We start from the raw sequence: 24,543 nt of genomic DNA on the forward strand, positions 1-24,543 counted from the left end.
CAGGCACTGGAAAATATTAGGGTTCAACCAAACACTCTAATAATGGGCGATTTCAACTACCCCACCATTAACTGGGAAAACTACTCCTGTACCAACTCCTTCGTTCACCGCTTTCTGGAATTCATAAATTCCAATGCACTGGATCATCTTATCCACACCCCCATCAGGGGCAGCAATATCCTAGACCTAATCATTACCAACATGAGTGACCGGTGTTACACACCTGAAGTCAACTCCTCATTGGTCAGATCTGACCATAAGCTAATCACCCTAAATATCCACATCCCGCTCCCACCCACCATTAAGGAAAAAAAATTTCTCCAAAGCCAACTGCATGCTTCCTAAGACAGAAGTGGTGAACTTCATGACACCCATACAGATGGACAATACAGTTATGACTGCTGAATCCTACACAAATGCACTCTATAAGCACTTACACAAGTGCATGGATTGTGCTATCCCAAACAGAACCAAGATGGTATCCTCCAAAAAAAGTAAGCCAATCTGGTGGACCCCTGCCATAAACAAACTCTGCAACAGAAGGAAGAAGCTGTTGCAAAAGAGAGTAAAATCCCATGAGTGGAGGAGCTCCCTGGTCAGCCTCAGTAAGAAGCTGAGATCCCTTATTAGATCCTCCAAAGCTAGCTACAAAGACAAAATTGCCACTGATTCTAAGGGCAACCACAAAGCATTCTATAGCTATGTCAAGAATCTCAATGGCAACACCCAGATCTGCTATGAGTTACAGCACAACAGCATGAAAATTGCAGAACCAACTGATAGTGTCAACATCCTGGCAGATAAGTTCAGTGCTAACTTTACCCCCCTCTCACCCACTAAAGGGCCCATATCTATACAGGAAGAATGCAGAGTCCCTGTAATCACAACGATGCAGGTATAAGCTGCACTATCTTAAACCAAAAACACAGTATCTATGTGACCGGACAACATCCCAGGCTGCGTTTTACATGAACTTCAGAACGAACTGGCTCCCCACCTAAACACCATGTTCAATCATGGTCTCACATCAGGCTTTGTGCCCATTGAATGGCACACAGCAACAGTTATACTACTCCACAAAGGGGGAGCACCACTGATCCTGGGAACTATCGCCCTATTAGCCTGACGAGCCTGGTCTGTGAGGCCATGGAACGTATCATCATGGAACTCATAAACAAAGACATTAGTAACCTTCAAACTCTGTACCCCACCCAGTTTGGGTTTGTGAAAGGCAGATCATGCCTTCTGAACCTGATCAACTTCTTTGCGGCAGTCACCAAAGTCGTAGATAAAATGAGGTTAAGATAGTTCACACAGCCTATCTTGACCTCGCCAAGGCTTTCAACACCATACCCCATTATGGAATTATAGCTAAACTCACTAAACTGGGTATAAATCCCTACGTCACAAGATGGGTTGTCAACTGGCTTACTGACAGAACCAACAATGTAAAAATTGCATACTCTAAATTTGACTTCAAACCAGTGACAAGTGGAGTACCACAGGGTTCAGTCCTGGGACCTCTCCTGTTTGGTATCTACTTCTCTGAAGTAAAGGCTAACAGAGAAGGCCTCTGGCTAATGAAGTTCTCAGATGACTGTAAACTATGAGCCATAGTCGAGTCCCCAAATGATGTGGACATCCTACAGAAGGGCTTCACTGAGACACATGCCTGGTGTCACAGGCATGGCCTCAAGCTCAATGCCAAAAAGTGCATTGTCATCCCCTTTGGTAAAAAATCTGTACCCATGAACTACCACATAAACGGCAGTTTACTTAACACCAAATGTGTGATAAGAGACCTTGGGACTCAGGTTGACAGTAATCTCTCCTTTGATAATCACATCACCACAGTAGTCAGGAGATTCTTCTATGTGCCACACCTCATCACAAAAGGGTTCTCATTCAGGAAAAAAGAGGTCATTGTTCCCCTCTACTCGGCACTCATTAGACCGATTATAGAGTACAACACCCCTTTTGGAATGTACCTCACAAGACATCTGCAGCAGCTGGAAAGGCCACAGAAGTACCTCACAAAGAGGATTACTGACCTCAAACAGATGCCCTACACTGACTGTCTCAAAAAACTCCACCTTTACTCTGTAGCATATCACCTATTCCGAGGAGATCTCTGCCTAACATATAAAGCTATGTTAAACCCAGAGCTGTTGGACATGCTACACCTAAAGAAATCCCAATCCCTCCAAGCAACATGCTCTAGGGACCTAAACCTTGTCACCACAATAAACAGGGCATGCTGGAGGGATATATTTCTGTCCCAGAGACTTCCTATACTCTGGAGCAAGCTACCCATCTATGTCAAGCAAAGTTCCTCATTAGCACTCTTCAAGAAAAATCTTGATGAGTGGATGGGAAATAGGAAATACACCCCAGGGATCACTTCTGTGGCTCTGCTCGACAGGGGCAGAGGCAATTAACTTTCTTAGGTGGGGTAGGCCAGGGAACCTTGTTAGCTAGGCTTACTTAGGCCCTTGGGGTGATAGCCTAGTACCTACCTATGAACCTATGAACCTATGAACATGTATAAGTTCTTTGATTCACCTTCCTGATTGTATCAACCTGATTGTATTAAATTATATTCCTTGTATAATACAGCTGTAAAAGTGTGTGTGTGTGTGGGGGGGCTCCCCCTGGCTCTATGGTTCCGGCATCCATGTTTTTATATAACATTTTTTTTTATTTTAGGATACTCCATCACATATTTTACAGATTCAAAATATCTTTTTGTCATGATATTATAAAAATACAAATGATTATAATATTTACTTATCAGCCAGCATATGTCATAGGAATAGGTTTATTTTGAATTAAGTTTTAGAGAACTGATCAATGTATTGACTATGCAGGCATAGTCATGGTCCTCACTCATACATGTCTCTTGTCTCAGAAATAGATAAATAATTTCTTACTGAAATGAATTTAATATCGAGCAACGTGTATACATTATGGTGGTAAAGGCCCATCATCATCATCTTCTTTCGGCTGTTCCCATTAGGGGTCGCTACAGCATATCACCTGTTTCCATTTCTTCCTGTCCTCTGCATCTTGCTCTGTCACACCAACCACCTGCATGTCTTCTCTCACCACATCCATAAACCTTATCTTAGGCCTTCCTCTTTTCCTGTTACCTGGTAGCTTCATCCTTAGCATCTTTTTCCCAATATACTCAGCAACCCTCCTCAGCACATGGTAAAGGCCCATTTCCAGTAAAAGAAACAGCATGTCATTTTATGCATATTCTATATGTCTCTGATATACTTTGACATTTTCTAATAAAATGTTCTGTACACTATGCCTAAAATTAAATTATAAAATGAACTTTCATTGCATTGTTATATGCACAGTTGATGAAATATCACCATCTTAAAATGCTGGGTACTGGGAACGGTTCCAAGATGGCTGCCATGTATTAGCTGTATTCAGATGCTCTGCATACGATTCAGAATTTTAAATAGAAACTGTACATTTATGACGGTAACACAGTAATAACTTGGTCCAGAAGTTGTAATGTAGGAGCAGAACTAGCAAAGGCGATGGCAGCAGCATGCTTTCTGAAATTTTGAGTTACAGACCATTAAAATCATGTAAAAATAGCAAAATGTAGACATAGTAACTGACGAGTTGTTTTTGAGTTATTGTTGGAAGCAACTAAGTTTAATACCTCAGCAAAAGCTTATCATAAAATGCAGAATTAAATTGATCAAGCAGTAGGATGTCAGGACATAGACTGTCTCAGAGACCATCATCTCTGAGTATGCAGATTTACAGGAATGGAAGCTGGACTGATACTGCTGTTGGATCAGTGCTTAACACATTCACAAGACTAAACTAATATCCAACAATGGAAAGAAAAAAGCATCTTTTCTGGAGTCAGCTACAACTCTAATTTCATCTCAGATTGTAGAAATACAAACCTTTGCTATGGATCTAGAAGCAACTATCAGATAGATACTGTAAAAATAAATCATAATTTAAGGCTCCTCCAGGGTTATTCATCTGATATGGTGATGAGGTGCAGACCATTCACAACCATTGCTAGAGTAAAGCCCTCACTGTCTTCAAATATTTAGCTACCCAAAAAAGGCAAATGGCACAATGGCAAAAGAATATTTGACTCTTGGGACGGTGATGCATTTCCTTAAGGCAACTACAAAGGAAACTGTGAGTAATCTCACTATACAAGAATATAGCACTGTGAGAGCTTCAAGTGACTGTCTAGCCAATACACAGGTACAAACCATTCCCTAATTCCTGATAGCCCCAGGGTAGTTTGCTGGTGTATCTTAAAGTGACAGCCCAAACAAGCTCAGATCCCTCCAAAATATACCCAGACAATTATTCAATATTACAATGAATAACATATCTGAACCACTGTGTCGTGATGATAAACAAGTACCAGACAATCTGAACTGTGAGATGATGGATGACCATGCTGAAGCTGCATTTCAATAAACTAGAAGGCGTCCACCTAAAAAATCATGCATCACTACTTTAGTGGGAGATCATCCAGGAGAGTTCTATTAGCAAATAGAAAGCAAAAGAAGCAGAAATGAAAACATAGATTTTTATGTCATTATTTGCAACAGTTTATGCCCCAGATCAAATGAGAGGCTCCTAATGTGTGCACATCTTTAGTGAATAACTGAGCACATAGGTAAGTGCTTACATGATAAGATTGGTTAGCTTGCCAGCACTAACAGCCAGTTTATTTTACCCAATAGTTTATGTATTATATTGATTGCTGCCTTTGTTTTGTTTCTGATTAGCAACACAAGTGCACTTTTATTTAATGTATCTATTTATTTATTTGACATTGGTTTACTATAAAAGTCTGACTGGAGAAATATCCAATTTTCAGAGAAGGCCTGCAGAGAAGAGCTTGACATTGATATAATATGGTTACAGTTAAATAAAGTTAATACAAAGCAGAATAGAGAAGATTGCCATACTAACTAAGCAAACTAAGCAATGTACAGTTTCCATTTAAAATTCTGAATCGTATGCAGAGCATCTGAATGCAGCTAATACATACAATGTGAACCTATACATACATAGTGTAAATATTTCATCAGTTACAACAAGTTGCACTGTCAATAGATAAAGTATTCAGAAATTGTTGTTCATGAGATGACATTAAAAAAAACTGAGTGCATTCCTTAGAATAGAGATGACTAAATATATTTAGCCTAGGCAACTATATATTTGATCTGTGTCTATGAAATAGATTTTACTAATGTATTCTCTGTGCTGGCAGTGGGAGGAGACAGGGATTAGTTCAGCCTGGGGCAGTGCATGAAGAGAGGTTTTATTTTGTTAGTCTTTTGATAGTAGCACTTTGAAGTGAGATGGATCTAATTTGCAGAGGGATAGACTTTCATTTTTAGTAACAGAATATGAATAAAGGGGGTCTATATTATAAACACGAAAGCTCAAAATAGCGAATACATCTACATTGACACATAAAGGTTGATGTACAAAAAGAGAAAAATACGTAACTGGTGAAATGAAAACGCCGAATGTATTTGCTTGGCCAGCAGGGCGATCTTGGGGATGAGGAAATATATAATTTCCCCCACTATAGTGCGGTCTCGGAGTTGGTATATTTAAGTAAGGGGGTGTGGGGGTGCAGGAGGGTTTGCCCCCCTTCAAAAGTGTGATAATTTAATTTTATTTAGTTAGTTTGAGCTTACCTGCATGGCACTGTTGGTTGACGAAATACATTTGGTGTTTTCATTTTCGCCGATTACGTATTTCGCTCTTTTTGTAGATCGACCTTTATGTGTCATTGTAGATGTATTCGCTGTTTACAGCTTTCATGTTTATAATATAGACCAAAAAAAAGACTTTAGCCAGAGAATATGTGTGGATTATATATGCTGAGAAGATTTTGTTCATTAGATCAAAGTAGTCTAGTAGGGTGAAAGAAATGGAGAGTAGTTGTAAGTGGAGATACGAGTATGTAATCTAAGTGGAGACACTTCAAGCCAATTCAAAGCATTAAGGGCAATACAGTGGTGGCTGTAGTATGTTCATCGGTGTCAAATTTTGCAACTTTATTATAACATGCCTCCAGCTTATTTTTAACTGTAGACTGAAGGTTGGTTAGGACAGGTGCACCATATGAGAGACATGGGAAAAAGTAGGCAGTGGCAAAAGTGGTTTTGTTAGTGTTGCTAAGGCAGTTTTAATGCCTGTAGACCATTTCTAATTTTTGTTGAGTCCTGAGAGGTGGAAGATGGTAGGTAGTGGCAAGAGTGGATTGGATGGTGTTGCTAAGAAATATTTTATGCCTGCAGAGCATTCCTAATTTTTGATGAGTCTTTTTATGCAATTTTGAATGTGCATGTCAAATTTAAGGTTACCATCTATAATAACTTCAAGAAGTTTTGTATGGAACAATACTTCAAGTTCAGTTTTATTCAGTGAGAGGATTTTACAATTTACTTTATTAGACGTGTGATTTTGGAAAAATAGCACTAACTGTTTTTTTTTGTTGTTGTTTGTTTTTTTAGGATTGAGTAGTAGCTGAGCATTATAGAGCCATTTCTCAGTTGAGGAAAAAGCTTCTTGTGTGAAATGAAGGAGATGAGGCAACTTATTAAATGCACATCTAAGTGTTGAATCATTAACATATTGCATAAGAGAGACTGGACATATATAGGTATAGAGGTTAATGATAAAGATATTAAAAAGGAGGGGACCAAGAAGAGAGCTGTAAGGTACATCAGTGTAGACTTCAGGTTTGGTGAGAGAGAGGGTAAACGATAGGGCCACATTCAGTAAAGCCTACACTAAGTGTACACTGTTCTGAGAGAACAGACAACACAAACATAACACACACTGTCTCCCTCCTAATTTTAGTTTTCCTACTGATAGTCTTGCAGCTTTAAATATTGACAGGGATTCATGAAGGTCACCACAAAGTGCAGATGACATGTACACTTACTGTAATCTTTGAGTGACTAAAAAACACAAAAATGTGATAAGAATGTTATTGAATACATACTGTGTACACTTAGTGCAGGCTTTATTGAATCTGGCCCATAGAGGATTCAGACATTTTATAGACTGGATACTGTCAGTTAAATAGCAATTAAACAACAGTAACAGCAAATGGAATATTGCCATGAAAAAAACACGCTATTTACAGTTATCAAAAATAAGACCTTTGTTACTACCATTTTAGTCTAGAACCACCAGGCAATTAAAATGGAGAATTAGGTCTTGGACTTTTATTTTTAGAATAGACTAATAAAAATCTACAGTTTGGTATGAAAAAAAATGCATAAAACATCACATTCACAGTGGATTGTGTCATCCCAGTTCAAATGTTGCATCTCATTAGCTTCTACTTAAATAACTAAATGGCTCTCATCAAGTGACATAACTTTATTCCAGTTAAAAAAAAATGGTACTGACTATACCAGCAAAGAAACACCAACTGTTGCCAATACAGATTGCAACCCTAGAAAATACTACACTTCTAAGGTGTAATCTAAAATGTCTCTTTACAAACAAACTTTTCTAATTCCGATTTGCACACAGTCAAAAAGTAGATATGTCTAGTGGCTTCTAATATCTGTTACAGCAAAATAAATACAACAATTTGAAATAATAATAATACATGACAATAGTGATAGAGCATTGTTATGCTAGTTTTCTTCAATTGAATTAATCATTGATACAAGTTGAGTTAAGATGATAGACAGCTACAGCATGTTAATGTCACAGACATGTTTTTTGTAAATACAAGATGATTTAAGATGACAGACACACAATTATATCATGTTTCTGTTACATACATTTTTTCAAACAAATATTGTCCCTGGAATATCTACTTCTGACTTAGAACCACTGCAACATGTGACTGATCAAATAAGTAAAAGAAATTCTGTCCACTGTAATACATATCCTCTTGCTTTGTACAAAGGCATGCAAAGACATATAATCACACATGTAGGCACAAACACACACACACACACACACACACACACACACACACACACACACACACACACACACACACACACACACACAGGTAACCTACAGGTGGAAGAAGTTTGAAATATCAAGCTTTAGTTGCCTGAAGTTCAACTCACCAACGATCAGAGTTCCTCTATAGAACATCGTCTGTGAGTTCTGTCAGCAGCTGTGCTCTTTTGGGGGAAATGTCCCCCTTCTGTAAGCCAGTAAGACCTTGGAGTTGATATATATATATTACCTGAGGGATGTGAGGGTCTTGCCCCCTACACCAAGGGATGAAGGGGGCTTGCCTTCCTGCAAAACCACTTAAGAATATTTTTTCTGGGGGCATTTTTCAGAGACTGCAGTTCAGAAAATTCTGATCCTCGGTTAATTCAGTTTTGTCCTTTCATAGTGGACCAAACACATGCAGACACACACACACACACACACACACACACACACACACACACACACACACACACACACACACACACACACACACACTTGCACATCATCATCAACCCCCTTTTTATCATTTTCTGCATGGGGTTGGGGTATCATGTCAACTGTTGCCATCTCTCTGTATTCAATGCCACTCTAATACCTTCATCAGCACTCATACCTGACTGTTGCAAGTCTTCTCTCACACAATCCATCCACCTCTTTGCTTGATACCCTAATTTCCTATTACCTTCTTTCTTTCTGTCCCAAATCTTCTTCATCAAATTGTCTTATGCTTTTCTGTACATGTGCCCAAACCACCATAGTCTATTCCCTGTGACATTTTTTATCAATTAGAAATAATTTGGCTTCTGGTCTTATGTCCTCATTTCTACATCAGTCCCACAGTGTGCATCCTACCTCCTGTCTAATGCACTGTATCTTCATCACCTCTAGCTTCCTCAACTGCTCTGCCTTTACTGCTCAGGTGTCTCTATCATTCAATACTACTGGGCACACCACTGTTCTGTACACCTTAATTTTCAGCTTCTTTGGCATTATTTTGTCATACTCTACCCTCCACACTCTGTGCCAGTTGGCTGCAGCCCATCTGAGTCTAGCTTTGACCTTTTCATTCAGACTTCCCTTTCACCTCAATTAATTCTTCCAGATACTTGAAGCAGTTAATCTGTTCCACTATTTTCCCTTCTAGCTCAATTCTCAGCATCCTCTGATTCTCCCCATTGCTGCCACTTCAATAGTCATAGCTGTACTCACTTTCATCCCATATCTTCAGTTTTGCATTCCATCCCATTATTCTTTGTTGAAATTATTGCCACATTGTCTGAATGCATCAGATTATTGATATCTCCCTTCTCATCTATTTGCTGATGTAGTCCTTTACCAGAATGAACAGCAGAGGGCACAGCACTGAACCCTGAGGAATACTCACTCCCACTTGGACCCCCTCTGTGAGACCAAACACTGTTTATACTTGAGTCATTGTCCCTTGTTCATAGCCTACACTAAACAATTTTTCTGGGACTTCAAACCACCAGTACTATCTACTTTGGTCTGTCTTTTTTATCTCCCAATTTTTTCTGACTTCTGATTTCTACCGCCAGCATTCCTAATGTACCTTATTTCAATACCTGGCTCGGTTGTATATCTGTTCTGTGGTCCTCACACATGCTGTTTTGAGGTGCTGCCTTTCTTCATCTCCACCTATTTCCTCTTCTTCTTGAGGTACTAGAGCCCTGAGTAATTCCTTGAACTGTTGTGCTTTCTCTCCAGCCACTTTTCAGGACTCTTCAGCCTTGTATCTGTTAACCTTAGATGCTTCTCTGGCCAATGCTTGCAGCTGACTGTGGCAATCAGTGCTTTATGCTGTGGGCCAACTGTTTCACTGGGAATGACTTTGCAATTGTTGATTCTACCCTACTGCTCTTTTCTTACCTAGATGAAGTCTACCTGAGTTGCATGTTAGCCAGTCTTGTATGTGATCTTTTGACTGTCTCTCTTGCTGACCCATCTGCTGTTCATCTTCAAGCTATTTGTCAAACCAAAGCCTAGAATGGTCTGTCCTTTATTCCTGTTGCCATATCCTTGTGGACTCAGGTAGTCTTCATATTCTGTTCTTTCTGATATGTGCATTCAGGTCATCCATTATCAACACCAATTCTTGTTGCCCTGGTTTACCTACTAGTTCCTGCAACTGCTGCCTGAATGCACTATTTTCCTAACTATCATAACCATGCTGTGCAGCACAAGCTGAGATTATGGATACTACCCTATCAGTACATTGGAGTCTGACTGCCATGAGTCCATCACTAATTCTTATGCAATCCTTTACTCTCTTCTGAAGCCTTTCTCTCATCACAATTCTAACACAATTTCTAGCCTGCCTTCCTCCTGAGTAGTAGACTCTGGATCCCATGACATGTGGCTTTGTTGCATTGCCCTTCCATCTTGTATCCTGGATATATAAGATGTTTAGCCTCATCCTTGCCATCAAGTCATCCACTTCCAAGGTCCATCTTGTCAGAAAGCCTACATTGAGGATAGTAATCCTCAGTTCATTTTTGTCAGGTACTGGTTTCACATCCAGCTTTTGCTCAACAGGTGGCCTAAGATGGGCAATTGGACACTGGCTGACCAGTAGTTTATTGACCCATGGCTGCTGGGTTTTATAGTGGCCACACACTGGCCAAGATGGGCACATACCCCCCTCCCACCATTTGCATGGGTTCCTGTCAAAGGTTGGAGTAGGCCTTGTCCTCAACCCACTTATCACCAGCAAATACTCATGCCCATTTAGAGACATTAGTTAAAATGACCAAATTGCCTACAGCCATATTTTACTGCTTCAAGTGGCTAGCCCTGCCATAGTGCACAGTCTGTGATCTCTGTTCTTCTATCTTGAGGGTACTGCACCCCAGAGAAGATGTCCAAAGCATAAATCTAACCTTCACATGGACTTAGTCTTACATGCCAGTTCCACCTCTGCTTCCAGTCCAAACTGATTTTATTTAAAGTTAACACAGTAAACAAAAAACTCTGCATAGATGTAGCCTATCTTTGACTTCTAGCCTAAACAGAATAATTCTAGACACTCACAATACAGATACTCCCAGTTGGGAAACCTCTTCTTTCTCAGTGCCTCGATCTTACTATGATTTATTCAAAATTACATCTCAGAGATGCTAGCTGACCTGTGTCATATTTAATTAGTTACTCAATCTACCCATCCTAAGATGGGATATTCAAAATGCCTTTTTCTAGACTGATTGCAAACAAAGGTTTCCACAATATCCCTAAGCCTTCTTGCACACCATTCAGCCTTATTCAACTAGTCACACAATCTATCCAGACTAACATGAAATCTGCAAAGTACTTTTTCCTAGACTTAGTGATTACTAACAATTCTTCAACAATATCTCAAATTTGCTTGCACCTCCCCCACATTGAGTAATTATTGACCCATAAGCACTAACAAAGCCACAGCTGACTCATGTAGTCCCCACTGCTAATCCCTGATCTGGCACCCCCTCAACTCTATGTTGAAAAGCAAAAAAAAGTTTGTTCTATGATCTGGTGTTTTCGTCTGTCTCCTAAGAAATTCCAAGCCAGTGTGCCCCTCCAATCTCCTTTGAAATTTTGTATTAAAGGTTGCTACAGGTGGAGCAGGCAGCTTACAACCAGTTATACCACACACAAAGCAAGTGCTTAAGTCTTGATAACAAAAGCAGTATTTCCATATGAATAGTCAGAAATGCTAGTATGGAAACGAATGCACTAACAACTGATTCGCATCTGCTGATCACACCTCCTAAAACCTTGCCCCAGGGTGGGTAACCCCTGTGCCCCACCCTAGCTATGCTTCTCAGATTTAATTAAAATAAATTTAAAAAAAAAAAAAAAAAATATATATATATATATATATATATATATATATATATATATATATATGTATGTATGTATGAAACTTCCTTACCAACGTATTCCCTTCAGACCAAAATCTCAACTGCTCATCTGAACATCAGCAGACTGAAAATACATCTAGCATTTATTAACTGGTCTACAAACTCAATGGACCAAAACCATGTAGCTGAAACTCTTCTTAACATTCAAAATACATTTTTCTAATAATTATCAGACTTTATAAAACAAACCAATGGATGAGACGTGAAATAAAAGCTTTTGCAAAACTTAGAAATAATCCTTGGCATGTTGTAAGTATAGTCAAGTAAGACCTTCCAAGATGGCCACTAACTAGGAAACACTAACTTCTGTAAGCTCTTACTACTATCAGCCAATCTGCTTAAATCACCTGCTACTGCTGCATCCAAACCTACAAAAAAAGATCTTACAAGACAGGGCTAATTAAATTATACTTACCTGTCAATTTTTTTTTTTGGATTTAAAGCACCGAAAGGTTAGCTGATCTCTTTTTCCAGCAGTGGTGTAGTGGTATATCCAACCACATGTTCTCAGGCCTGACAGCATTGCAATGATTCTACACAAGCAAATAAACAAAAAATCCTATCAAGATAGAACAAATGGAGTCACAATCCTCAAAGACTAGATTGTCATTAATATCATCTCCAGAGAAAGAACTTTCTATGAAAAGACAAAAAACATCTAAAACACAGCCTGAAGCTCCTAAGCAATCCCTGAAAAATAAATCTGAGCAACCCTTTTCTATGGAGGAACTCAAAGCAGCTTTAACTCCACTTCAGTCTGTAAATCAAGTCTTCTTTACAAAACTGACCTCATTTGGAAACAACTTGGAACAAATTATTTCTAGATTGGACCAAAATGAAGCAATAATTATGGTCAATGAGATAAAAATACAGGAACTACAAAAGCAATCTCCACAAATGAAGCCTCCATAAAAGACATGCAACAAAAAATAACAGATCTTGAAGCAAGGGCGAGATGTAACAATATGTTAATCAGAGGTATACCAGAGAAGTTTGAACAGCCCCAATTCCCCAACATTGCAAATTAAATCTTTGAACTTTTCAAAGAAAATAAAGAACTATCACAGTCGTTTACAAATGAGAGAATACATCGAGCTTTGAAAAAAATCACAATCTCCAGCTACACCAAGACAAGTCTACACAAGATTATTAAATGCTTCGCATGCTCAATCAATCTTGTTGTCTGCAAAAAAACGAAGTTTATAACATGGAAAGGAAATAAAATCACAATTGCCCAAGATTTACCACTTCCCATAAAGCAGTCTAGACAAACTCTCTCACCCTTCTGCAAGTTCCTGATAAACAAAAACATTAAATTCCAGATGAAATACCCAGCAACTCCTTCTTTTCAGTACAAAAGCACCATATACGCTATCAAAAACCTTCAAGAAGCGAAATCTGTATTTCATAAAGCATTTGATGAAGTGCCGACTACCTCGAGGTGAACAAATAATAAAATGATACACAAAACATTAAAATCAGACCTGGTCCTGAACAAATAAAAATGTCTCAACAAAATGATGCACTTGCATGCTTTTAAAGCTCCAGATGCTGGTCTAATCCCAAATAGATGAAAAACGGTAATGGAAACTCTCCTACAGCCTTGTGGTTTAGGTGAAAACTTTTTTTTTGTCTCTAATTTTCTGTGCCGCGACTGCTAATTCAGATAAAATCCATTCCTGATTTCTTTCCATCTCAGCGTTCTATGTGCAGGCCACAAAGCCAATCCATTCAGCCGTTTAGTGCCCCCTGACCTGCAAAAATCATCTTCCCGTCTTTCTTTCAGGAAGGACTACTGCTTATTGAGGTTATAGTTTCAAAAATGTGCTTTGCGCGTTACGTCATACAAGGCCAGCTCCGCCTTATCTCCTGATCTTCTCGAGCAGGTTTGGGGGTGGTTACAAGCAAAAAATGACAAAAGAAAAGGGGAGGGAAGAAAAGAAGAGGAAAAGCGATGGATGCCCCTGAAGGAGTCACTCTATTACATCCCGGACAACATACTATCACTTACACACTCAGCACAAGCGCAAACAGAGGATGAAATCTGTAGCTCCAGTTTTTTATCCAGACTCATGTACCAAAAGAACTATTGTAAGTAGAAATCAACGGTTGCCTTCTACCCCACTCTCATGTTTTTTTAAATTGGAGAAGAATTCTCTAATGGATAGTTCTAAATTATGTCTGGCTATAAGTTGATTATTTATTCATACTGCAAAATGACTGACTTCATAAAGTCCTTTTGATCTATGCATTCTGTTCTTGTTAATGCACAGTACACTTGGGTCTGCTTTAAGCCCTCAAAACAGTAAAACCTGATTCTGAATCGCGTGACACATAAAGAGCGAACTGCGAATATGTCGAATGAACAAAACTGCAAAAGAGGAAATATTGAAATCGCATAGTTGGCCCTTTCTGCGGTATAGCTCCGTAAGGTAAGTGTGCGATAGTTACGGACCTTAGGGTTAGGGAGGGGTTAAGGTAAGTACATAGGTAGGTAGTGTATGTAAGGTTTTGTGTAGGTAATGTATGTAAGATTTAGTGTAGGGTTTTGTTAAAGTGTATGTGTGTGGAATATTTAGTTTGTTTGGGTATAGCTTCGTAGGGGAAGTGTGCTGTAGTTACAGACCTTAGGGTTAGGGAGGGGTTAAGGATAGTGCATAGACTGTTGTGTATGTGGGGTTAGTATAGGGTTAGCAGTAGGATTTTGGTGCTTTAATTTATGGTTAGAAGTAGAGATTTGGTTAGTGCATGTTTGCGTTTTTTTTATTGTGTTTGGGTAGGTAATGTGTTGTGGGTGGTGGGTTGGCCGACTATGATGGTTTGTGGTTTACATTTTCATGCTTTAGTACATTCAACGTATCCACGGTTCAATCTTTATGTGTCACGCAATTCATATTCCGGTTTTTCATGTTTCGAGGGTATAAAGTAGACGCCAGTACCCTCCCCTAGTACTGCACTGTCCTACAGGTCTTTCAGCTGCTGATATATAGTATTTGACTCTGATTGCTTTTTGCCTAACTGTTGTCTGCGATGTTATCATCTGAAAGTAGAAAAAAAAAGGAGGGGGGTAAAGAAAAAGGAAAAGGGGAAAGGAGATAAGAAAAAAAAAAGTCTTCAGATCTTATATTTACATTTTTTCTCATTGTATCTAAGCTGTTGCAGTGTCTTTATATTGTGGTTTATGCTTGCAATTTATTTTGGGGTTAGCAGATCTTGCTGAGAGGTGTACTTAGTTTAATAATAAATGACAGGTAGCACTAACCTAAAACCCCTCTTTATACTAAGCCTAAGGTATCACATTTCATGCTCTCTGCCAGCAACCGTTTTATATATATATATATATATATATATATATATATATATATATATATATATATATTTTTTTTTGGTAAGGGTCTGGAGTTACTACGTGAGTTGTTTTTCATATAACAGCAGACGTCTAACTGATATGCATATAAATGGTACCTAAAGAAATACATTTCTCCAATGCTGCAATGCATTACTGCTCTGAGCCATTTTCACGTCCAGCCCATTTTATTTCTACATAAATAAGACAATTATGCTCACTTTTCATATTGCATGCTAGTTAACTCTTATACTTGACAGAACAACAAGAAAATTTATTGATCAGCTTAACACTCAACCAGATAGACTGAATGAACCAAGTAGTTTACATTTACAAATAGTAAGATGGGATAGCCGTTTCTTCAGTTGTAACTGCCCAAGTTATTGTCTGCAGTAGGCTACCTGCCTCCTCCATTTAATACTGACTGGTTTGCTACAATTCTAGTTCTAAGTCTTGTTGTGTAATAACCGTGACAATTCTGTGCCAATACCACATGTAGCAGTGGTATGTCCATAGTCCCCTTCATCCCATTTTACCTACATACTTGTGTTATTTTAATTATGTAGGTGTGGATGTGTATAGTTATATGTGTTGTTCTACAAGTAGATGTTTTTATATATATATATATATATATATATATATATATATATATATATATATATATATATACACACATACAGACACTTATTTACAAACACGCACAAACACGCTCATATAGATATACTCGCCCTCAAATAGAAACACACATACATACACACGCTTAGTCACATCTATAAGGGGATAATATTATATAGTTTAGTCATATGAAAATTTCCACACAAATCCTAAGGGCAGTTACATGGAATTGTAGTAAAAATGGGCTATCCTTCTGCTATATGTGACGCTATATCACCTATATGTTGCTCAGTACATAAATAATGTCAAATTTTAAATTGTACAGCTCACAAAGTGTTAGGTAAGAAGTGTTGCTGGAAGTTCTATAATCACCCTAGGATCCCTCTCTTGTTTTCCTTGTCCCTAGAAACCATAACTGGGCCATGTTATAATAACATCTCTCTATGGAAAGGTCATAAGACTGTTACAAATCATAAGCTGTTCCAAAATTGTTTAATACACTATTAATCTGCGTTCAAGTTACAGTTCAACCTTCACTGTATACCTACTGATATTTAAAGCTATTCAATTTGTAATAGTATCTAACAACTAATACAAGTAAACTGTTTAAATATATCATCAGGTACCATAATGCTACACTAGTCTACCATATGCTCTAAATGAAGGTATCATCCACTGGGTATTGGACAAAGTAATATTCTACTACTAAATATGACTGCTTTTAAAATTCTCTTTAAAATATCTCAATTATCAATATTAAGAGGTTTTTGTTACTTCCTTCTACTGAGCTAATGCATGTGAATGCTTACATTCTGCTTTAATTAGTTAAAGTTAACACAGAGCAGGAAGTTTTAGTGTGTGTAGTCAGATGGATCTTGGAACGACTGAAACTTTTTGTATAATAGTTAGATTTGTAAATAGTTTTCCTTTATCTCTTTCAGATAATAGTAGGATGTGGATAAGCATGGGGGGAGGTCTGAAAGGGGGGGTTGTCACTGTCTCTTACTATTACTATATATTTGACATATCTAAAAATGCTTTTAACTACTGCTACCTTGGTTATATTTTCCTATATAATTCAATCATACCTTCTTGTTTCACTCTATCTAATTTTAGTAAAAACTGTTGTATTGCCAAAATAACTCCCTAATGGTATTGTTGGAATCATGGAATGTCAAGGGTTTACAAAATAATAAGAAAAAGAACCTAGTCTTACATTTAATATACAAATCTACCTTCGAGATAACTCTTATTCAAGAAACCCACATGACAAAAGAACAATGGGAAAAGGATGCCAAAAAGAAATGGATTAAACAAATAATAGCTGCTGGGAACTGCACGGATTCTATAGGAGTAGCCATAATTGTTAAAAGCTTTTTTAAAGGCTCATTAATAGCAAGTGGATGGGATCCTAATGGAAGATGGTGTTACCTAACATGTTCTATTCCCTTCTGCAATAAAGAAATCCTTATATTAAATGTTTATGGGCCCTGCTTATACCAGTCCTCTTTTTTATACGAAATTTACTTACTCCTTGAAAAATTTCATAACCATCTACTGATCCGGGGTAGGGACTGGAACATGACTAACCGACCTGAACTTGACAGGACATACAAAGTTAACAAACAATCTGCAGGCCTTACCAACCTCCTAGGTGATATAATAGATGACTTTTGTCTGTATTATCCATTTGAATTTTTCAGTAAAGACCCTTCAGTTAGTAAATATACATTTTTCTCAGCATATCATAAATCCTGGTCTAGGATAGACTTTTTTCTAATCTCAACATTTTTCTCAACTTATAAAATAACTTACAGTAGTGACCCTAGAACTCTTTCTGATCATGCCAAAATTAATCTTAACATAAATAATTCTAGACCAAACATCGATGAACAAATCCCATCAAACTGGTCCTTTGACTTAAATCTCTTAAATAATAAAATTCTCTGTCAAGAAATCCAGGAATTCTTATCCCATACAACAAATTCCTTTGACAATTCAGATATTTTCCATGACACCCATTGGGCTGTAGCTAAAGCTATGCTCAGAGGTATCCTTATTCAAAAAGCATCTCTAATAAAAAAACAAGTTAAATCGCATGTATCGACATTAGAAGCAGAACTAAAAAGACTAGAGTCAGAACTGCAAACTAAATTCTCTATAGATGTTGAAAAACAGATGATCTCCCTGCAAAAACAATTACATGAAGTACACCTAAAACAATACTCTCTCACGGAACTTAGACTCCTTCATAGATATGCTGAATGGACCCATACCCCTTCAAGGCTTCTGGCCAGGATAATAATTATCAACCCCCCACCTACGTGAATAAAACAAATTAACTATAATGGCAAGTCCTTTTTCACAGACAAGGAAATCATTCATGTCTTTAAAGGGGTGTATAAAGAAGTTTATGGACCTCAATTACTTGATGGGGAGGTCTTCACTGACCTTTTCTTGGATGACTTACAATTCCCAACAATAAATGACACCCATAGGCAATCTTTCAAGGCTCCTATATCCATTGACATAATCCTTCTAGACATAAACAAACTGAAACCAGGAAAAGCCCCAGGTCTGGATGGTTATGTTGCGGAATTTTATAAATCCTTCAAGCAACTCTTAGCTCCCCTTTTACTCAAAGTCTATAATTATATAATCCAATTTGGCATCTCAGATTTATACATAAATAATTCCAAGACTATTTTTATACAAAAATCTAATGACACTAATTTCAGCCCAAATGACTACCATCCAATTGCTTTAATCAATCTAGACATAAAAATTATATCATCAATTCTTGCATATAGATTAAAAAATTTACTAAAACATATCATATCTCACAACCAATTAGGCTTCATAAATAATAGACATGTGTGAGACAACACTCTGACTATAGAAGCCATAACCAATATGACATTGAATGACAAATCACCCAAGTATGCACTCTCAGTAGATGCTCAAAAAGCCTTCGATAGGGTAAACTTACACTTTCTTTTCAAGATTATGAAGCGCTTTGCCTTCCCTGATGAATATATCAATATAGTCACAACGCTTTATAACAAGGCATCCACCACACTAAATATAAACAAAAAGAATTCAAACTCAATTCAAATAATAAATGGTACAAGGCAGGGGTGTTTACTCTCACCTTACTTATTTAACCTCTATCTTGAAGTTCTTTTGTTGAAAATAAGTAAAAAAACATTCCATCACTCTGTTTATATCTCCAAAGTTCCAGAGAAATATACTGCCTTTGCAGATGATTTAAATATATACTTTGAATTTCCCTCGACTGACCTTGAAAAGATCTTAAGTGCCATCGACAAGTTTTTACGAATCTCAAATTATGCCATCAACCCAAATAAATCAATAATTTATCCACTAAACCCCCTTGGACACAAAGAATTCTTCATACCAGAAACAAAGATCAAAGTTAATTATTCACTCAAATATTTGGGCATAGCCTTCACCCATCCCCAACAGGAATTAATTAAAAAGAATCTTTATAAAACATGGTCTAAAATCATGGATGATCTCTCAAGATGGAAAACTTGAATCTCCCCCTCCTTTCTAAGACAGCTATTATAAAAATGAATATCTTCCCCAAAATTATTTTCCATTTCTATGCCCTCAACCAGAACATTCCAAACAGCTTTTTCTCGAAAATGGAATCTACACTAGGGAAATTTATATGGTACCCCAAGAACACTAGGATCAGCTATTCTAAACTAACCCTTCCCAAAGAAAAGGGAGGCATGTGCCTCCCAGATTTTCTAACCTACTATTATATAATAAATGCTAGTCGTATTATACACATAACTAACTACGATCCTTTAAATAATGTTTGGAATCTCCTATGGTTAAAAATCTACCATTCACACCTAATAGCATCCAAGCTTAATCCTAAAGCAACCATTTTCCTTAATATATAAACTCTCAAAGACTTTAAGATTCACCCTACATTAATAAAAAATATTGTAGGGTTTCAAAAGCTTATAACATCTCTAGACTTAAAAACTTCCTTAATGGTGGCCCAACCAATTCACTTAAATCCTAACTTCAAATTAAACAACAACATGTTAAATCTAGATGAATTTCCTCTCATCAAGAACTGTATAGTCTGGGACTTTTATAAAATGAAAGATCTCCCATTTGAATCTATTAAAGCATCCTTAGCAGTCAACAAGAAATATTACATAACTGTCTGTCAAAGAAAAAAACTTCAAAGACCAATACACGTAAGGTTCAGTTAAGGCACTTTAATTTACTTGCAGCAAGGAGACAAAAGCATGCAAATACAAGGATTTGTCTAACTACTAACAGGAAGTATGTTCATTCTTGTACCATTTTACAAGACATGGCCTTCTAAGCTGATGTAATCAAACACAACTTTTAGCATTGTTCTACAGCAGATGTTACTTCAGATTTTCTGCTGACATGACTAGATTTGTGAGAAACTTTTCAGAAAAACAACCTGGCCTTGGTGACCAGTACTTCATTTACAAGCGTCTATTGTACACTGTTACTTTTTAAGGTACTTTTCTAATACAGATACAAGCAAATGCTGATTGCAGTTCATATTTTCAAGCAGGCTTTGTCCTAATTATCTGTTATTTCTACAGCTGTGTATGTTCTCATAGCACAGCAGAACTTCTTGTCTGAGTTTCATATAAGCAGTATTGTTCTATTCATTATTTTCCTAACGCAAGCAGACATCATCTGCTTCTCAGTAAATTTCCAAGGCAGAAGCAAGATTTAGCTGACAGTACAAGGTCAAAAAGCAACTGCAGTTTGTACAGATTTATGCAGTATGAAATAGAATAAATGTGTTAACTCTTTTCAAGTTCTAAATGCACTAAGCATATTGCTAATACACACATTAATACATATTTCTCTAACACTGTCAAACAAATAATATACCTAGTAACCCTGGTTACAGATAAGATCAAAGTGATGCCATTAGATTTCCATCTCTATCAGCAATTAATAACTCAGCTTCTGTTGAGGTCTAAAATGCTTTCAAACACTTACAGCTTAATAACAAAAATAAAACACCATGACAAAATTCTATATTCTAAGTATTGGGAGAGCCAAAACAAGGAAATAACTCTTGACCAAAAGCTTGAGGTGATTGACATAACACTAACTCCCTTCAAAAAATTAATCTATATTCAGTTTATGCTAAACAACAATGCTTATCATACGCCTTTATTTCTGAGTAAAATTAATTCAAACATCTCACCTCTCTGCCCTACTTGTCCTAATTCAGTAGCCGATGCTTTACATATATTTTAGTCCTGTAAAAACGTCTAAAACCTCTGGTGCTCTTTGAGAGCACAACTCGAGAAAATGGGATACATGAAGTCCACCCTTTCGTGGGAAATGGCAATTTTGAACATATTTCCTAGTTCCTACAACTCTGAGTCTAAACATATTATTGTAACACTTTGTGCGTTACTCAAAACCTATATTACACTCAACTGGCTAGATAGATCTAAAACATCTTGGAAAGAGTTTAAATCTATGGCTACCACATATATTATGGCAAGCAAGCTAAGTACAATAAGCAAAAAGAAAATAAAGTACTTCCAGAAATACTGGAGTAACTTTATAGAAGCTCTTAACTAGACCCTCATTTATCTTAATTTTTTTCTCTTTCTCCTCCTTTGCTTTTTCCCTCTCTTTTCTCCTCACTTAAATAGTCTCCCTCTTAAAACACTTTACCTTCTGTTTTAACTTTACCAGACAAGGATGGTAACCTCCAACCAATCCACTAACGGACATAATATATACTTATCACCACACCCTCTACCCCTACTGGTAGTAGTAATAGCCAATTTCTCTATGTTGATTATCTTTTATCAGTGACAACCGAGTGTACATATATGCATATATCTAATTAAAATAGGTTTAGATATACGGGTACATATTCTCTTATGAGATAATTCAGTTTGTGCAATTGCAAATACTTTCTTTTATGATCTTATGTTTAATTGTAAGTATTTGCTTAGTAAATGTTAATCATATATCCTGAAGTTTATTATTGAATGTACCTGACAACAAGCAAATATTGTAAGTGAATGCAAAGTTCTTTCTTTTATTGTTTGTTCTTCTTTTATCTGTATCTGTATTGTATACTGAAAATTGTAATAAAAATTATATTACAAAAAAAAGTATAATCAAGTAACCTTCACATACCACCATGTCACTCATCTACACAACCCAGCAAAGCAAGACATAAGACATCACAAGTGTAACCTCCTCAAGTTTAGACAAAACACCTCACTTAAGCTAAAACTCTTTTAGAATGAAGTTATTTGTCTTACTGGTGGAAACAAACATTAACCATCTAAACCCTCTAACACCCATTTTTTTCCTAAAGAATTCCTAAAAGAATTCACAAATCTACTTAGCTTTCCAGAAACCACTCTGAACCCTCCAGACACTGATCCATTCCACCTCCTTCCATTCCTTCATTTTTTCTTCAGATTAATTAAGTCTAAGGCTGGCCAGCCTGTAGTAAAATAACTTTATCTTGATGCCCCAACATGCACAGACAAATTACACAATTGGTTCTTATGCTGCACAATCATCAAACATCATGCCAAATATCTTGAAATCAGCATTAGTCAAACCCTTGCCTAGGCAAACCAAACCAAGACAATAACAGCATCATATTTCCATATCTTCTTCATTACCATCTTACTTAACCAAGGTAAGATATTTGAAAAACTGTTCTGCACTCATCTAGCTGATTTGATCAATAAATATAAACGACTGTCTCAAAAACAACATTGATTTTTGGAAAGGACATAACACTATGACTGAAATTTAAATATTAATAGATGAAATACTCCCTAATCTGGGCAAAGTCCTATTTATAGGAAAATGACATGGTAGTGTTCCATTACAGGGATTCCGTCCCTCCCCACTTTTGAGCATCACCTACAGCAAACTCTAAACCTTGATGTCTAACCAAAACATACTTCTGTAACCTTCCAAAAACAAACTCCATGATCTTTAGCACAAAATACAGACTCAACAAACTTACCAACTCCTTGCATATCAAATCAACAGGCAATACAAAACACGTTCAAAATATCTCTTCCTTTAACTACCTAGGAATTTGACTAGAGTACTCTCTCACCTCAAATCCACCTAGACAAAAATAGAAAAAAATAAATTACTTCATATCCTAGGCCAGACAAATATCCCACTTTATATCATACAAGATTAGATGTAGGCTAAGGCATCCTTCCCTCACAAACTGAACACAGCTTACAACTTATTATCACTGCTCAAAACAGAATGAAAAACAAACATTTTCCAAAATAATGTGCAGAGTTTTTACTCTTTCTCACTCTCTGTCTCTCAGATAAGATCACCGCTGCTAAATGGCAACAAAAGACAAATGGCTTCTAGTCAGTCAGAAGGCAGACCTCTTATTGGCCTATCTCTTATTTAAACTTCTGCACTCAGATTCCTTTAACTCATTAGCTATCAAGCTCTAACCAAAAACATCCTCCTACAATCTGAAAAACCAAGACCCCAGTGGGTCACTGCATGATACACCATTTTCCAAATTTCAGTCTACCAAGCATAGTTTCTCTGTTCTAGGTCCAAAACTTTGTCAATCTCTTCTTCTTTATCTCAAAGAAATTACCTCTTATCCAACATTCTGAAATAAGTTGAAATTACACCTGTTCACTGAAGCAAAATATAAATGTGTTTAGAAGAACACATAACTCCTCTTTCAACTCTGTCATCAACTCACTATATAGCATAATTTCTATTTGCCTGTAGACTTTTACTAAATATCTTTAAGCTTCTTGTTTTCCTTTCTCCTTCCTCCATTCTTTTACCATGTTTTTATTTATTCACTTTTCCCCTTCTTCTCTTTCTTTTATATTGCACATATGAAAAACATGTAAATAATGGTAGTCTGGGCACACTTTAATCTGCAGAACAACATCATTCTTGTCTTTACTGAGACATTCTAAAATTATTTAATGTTATATGTTCTACTTGTACTAACAATACCTATTATACTATCCAAGTTAATCTGTGTCATTGTTTTGGTGGTTTCGCTTTCTAGGGAGAAACAGAAATTGGTTTACTGAGATCAGGGCTCTACCTTGGTCAGCAAATTAAAAATTAAAATAAAACATATATTTCTGGTGGGGAGTTTTATAATATGTCATCAGTTAAAGAAATATTAGAGTCTTATTTTTCCTAGACTATGAAATATATCCATTATTTCAGTGGGATAGAGTCATGTGTATATCGGGAATGTTCATCTCTATCATCAAACATTATTTTTTTGAAGAGTATAATGTTGTGACTTTGCCTGACAAAATTGTGCATCATGTTTCAAATGTCTTTGACTCTGAAATAGAAAACTGCATGATGACAAGCTAATTAAATGTGTCACATATCTAACTATCCATTGATAAGATCACTCATATCTGTCATGTGTAAATGTTCTAAAAACTGTGGGCTGGATTCACGATGGCTTGCATGGAGTCTACGAGTAGAGTAAGACTCCATGCAGCCATCATGTCCGACGAGCGATCCAGGAACAGCCTGTAGGGGCATCTAAGAGAGCTCCTAAAACATCTCCTCCACAAACAGGGCTGGGATATGCAAATTACCTCACTTGCAGCCGAAAGG

This window comes from Protopterus annectens, chromosome 6.part0 (genome assembly GCF_019279795.1).
Source record: "Protopterus annectens isolate FY-2018-M chromosome 6.part0, PAN1.0, whole genome shotgun sequence".
Lineage (NCBI taxonomy): Eukaryota > Metazoa > Chordata > Ceratodontiformes > Protopteridae > Protopterus > Protopterus annectens.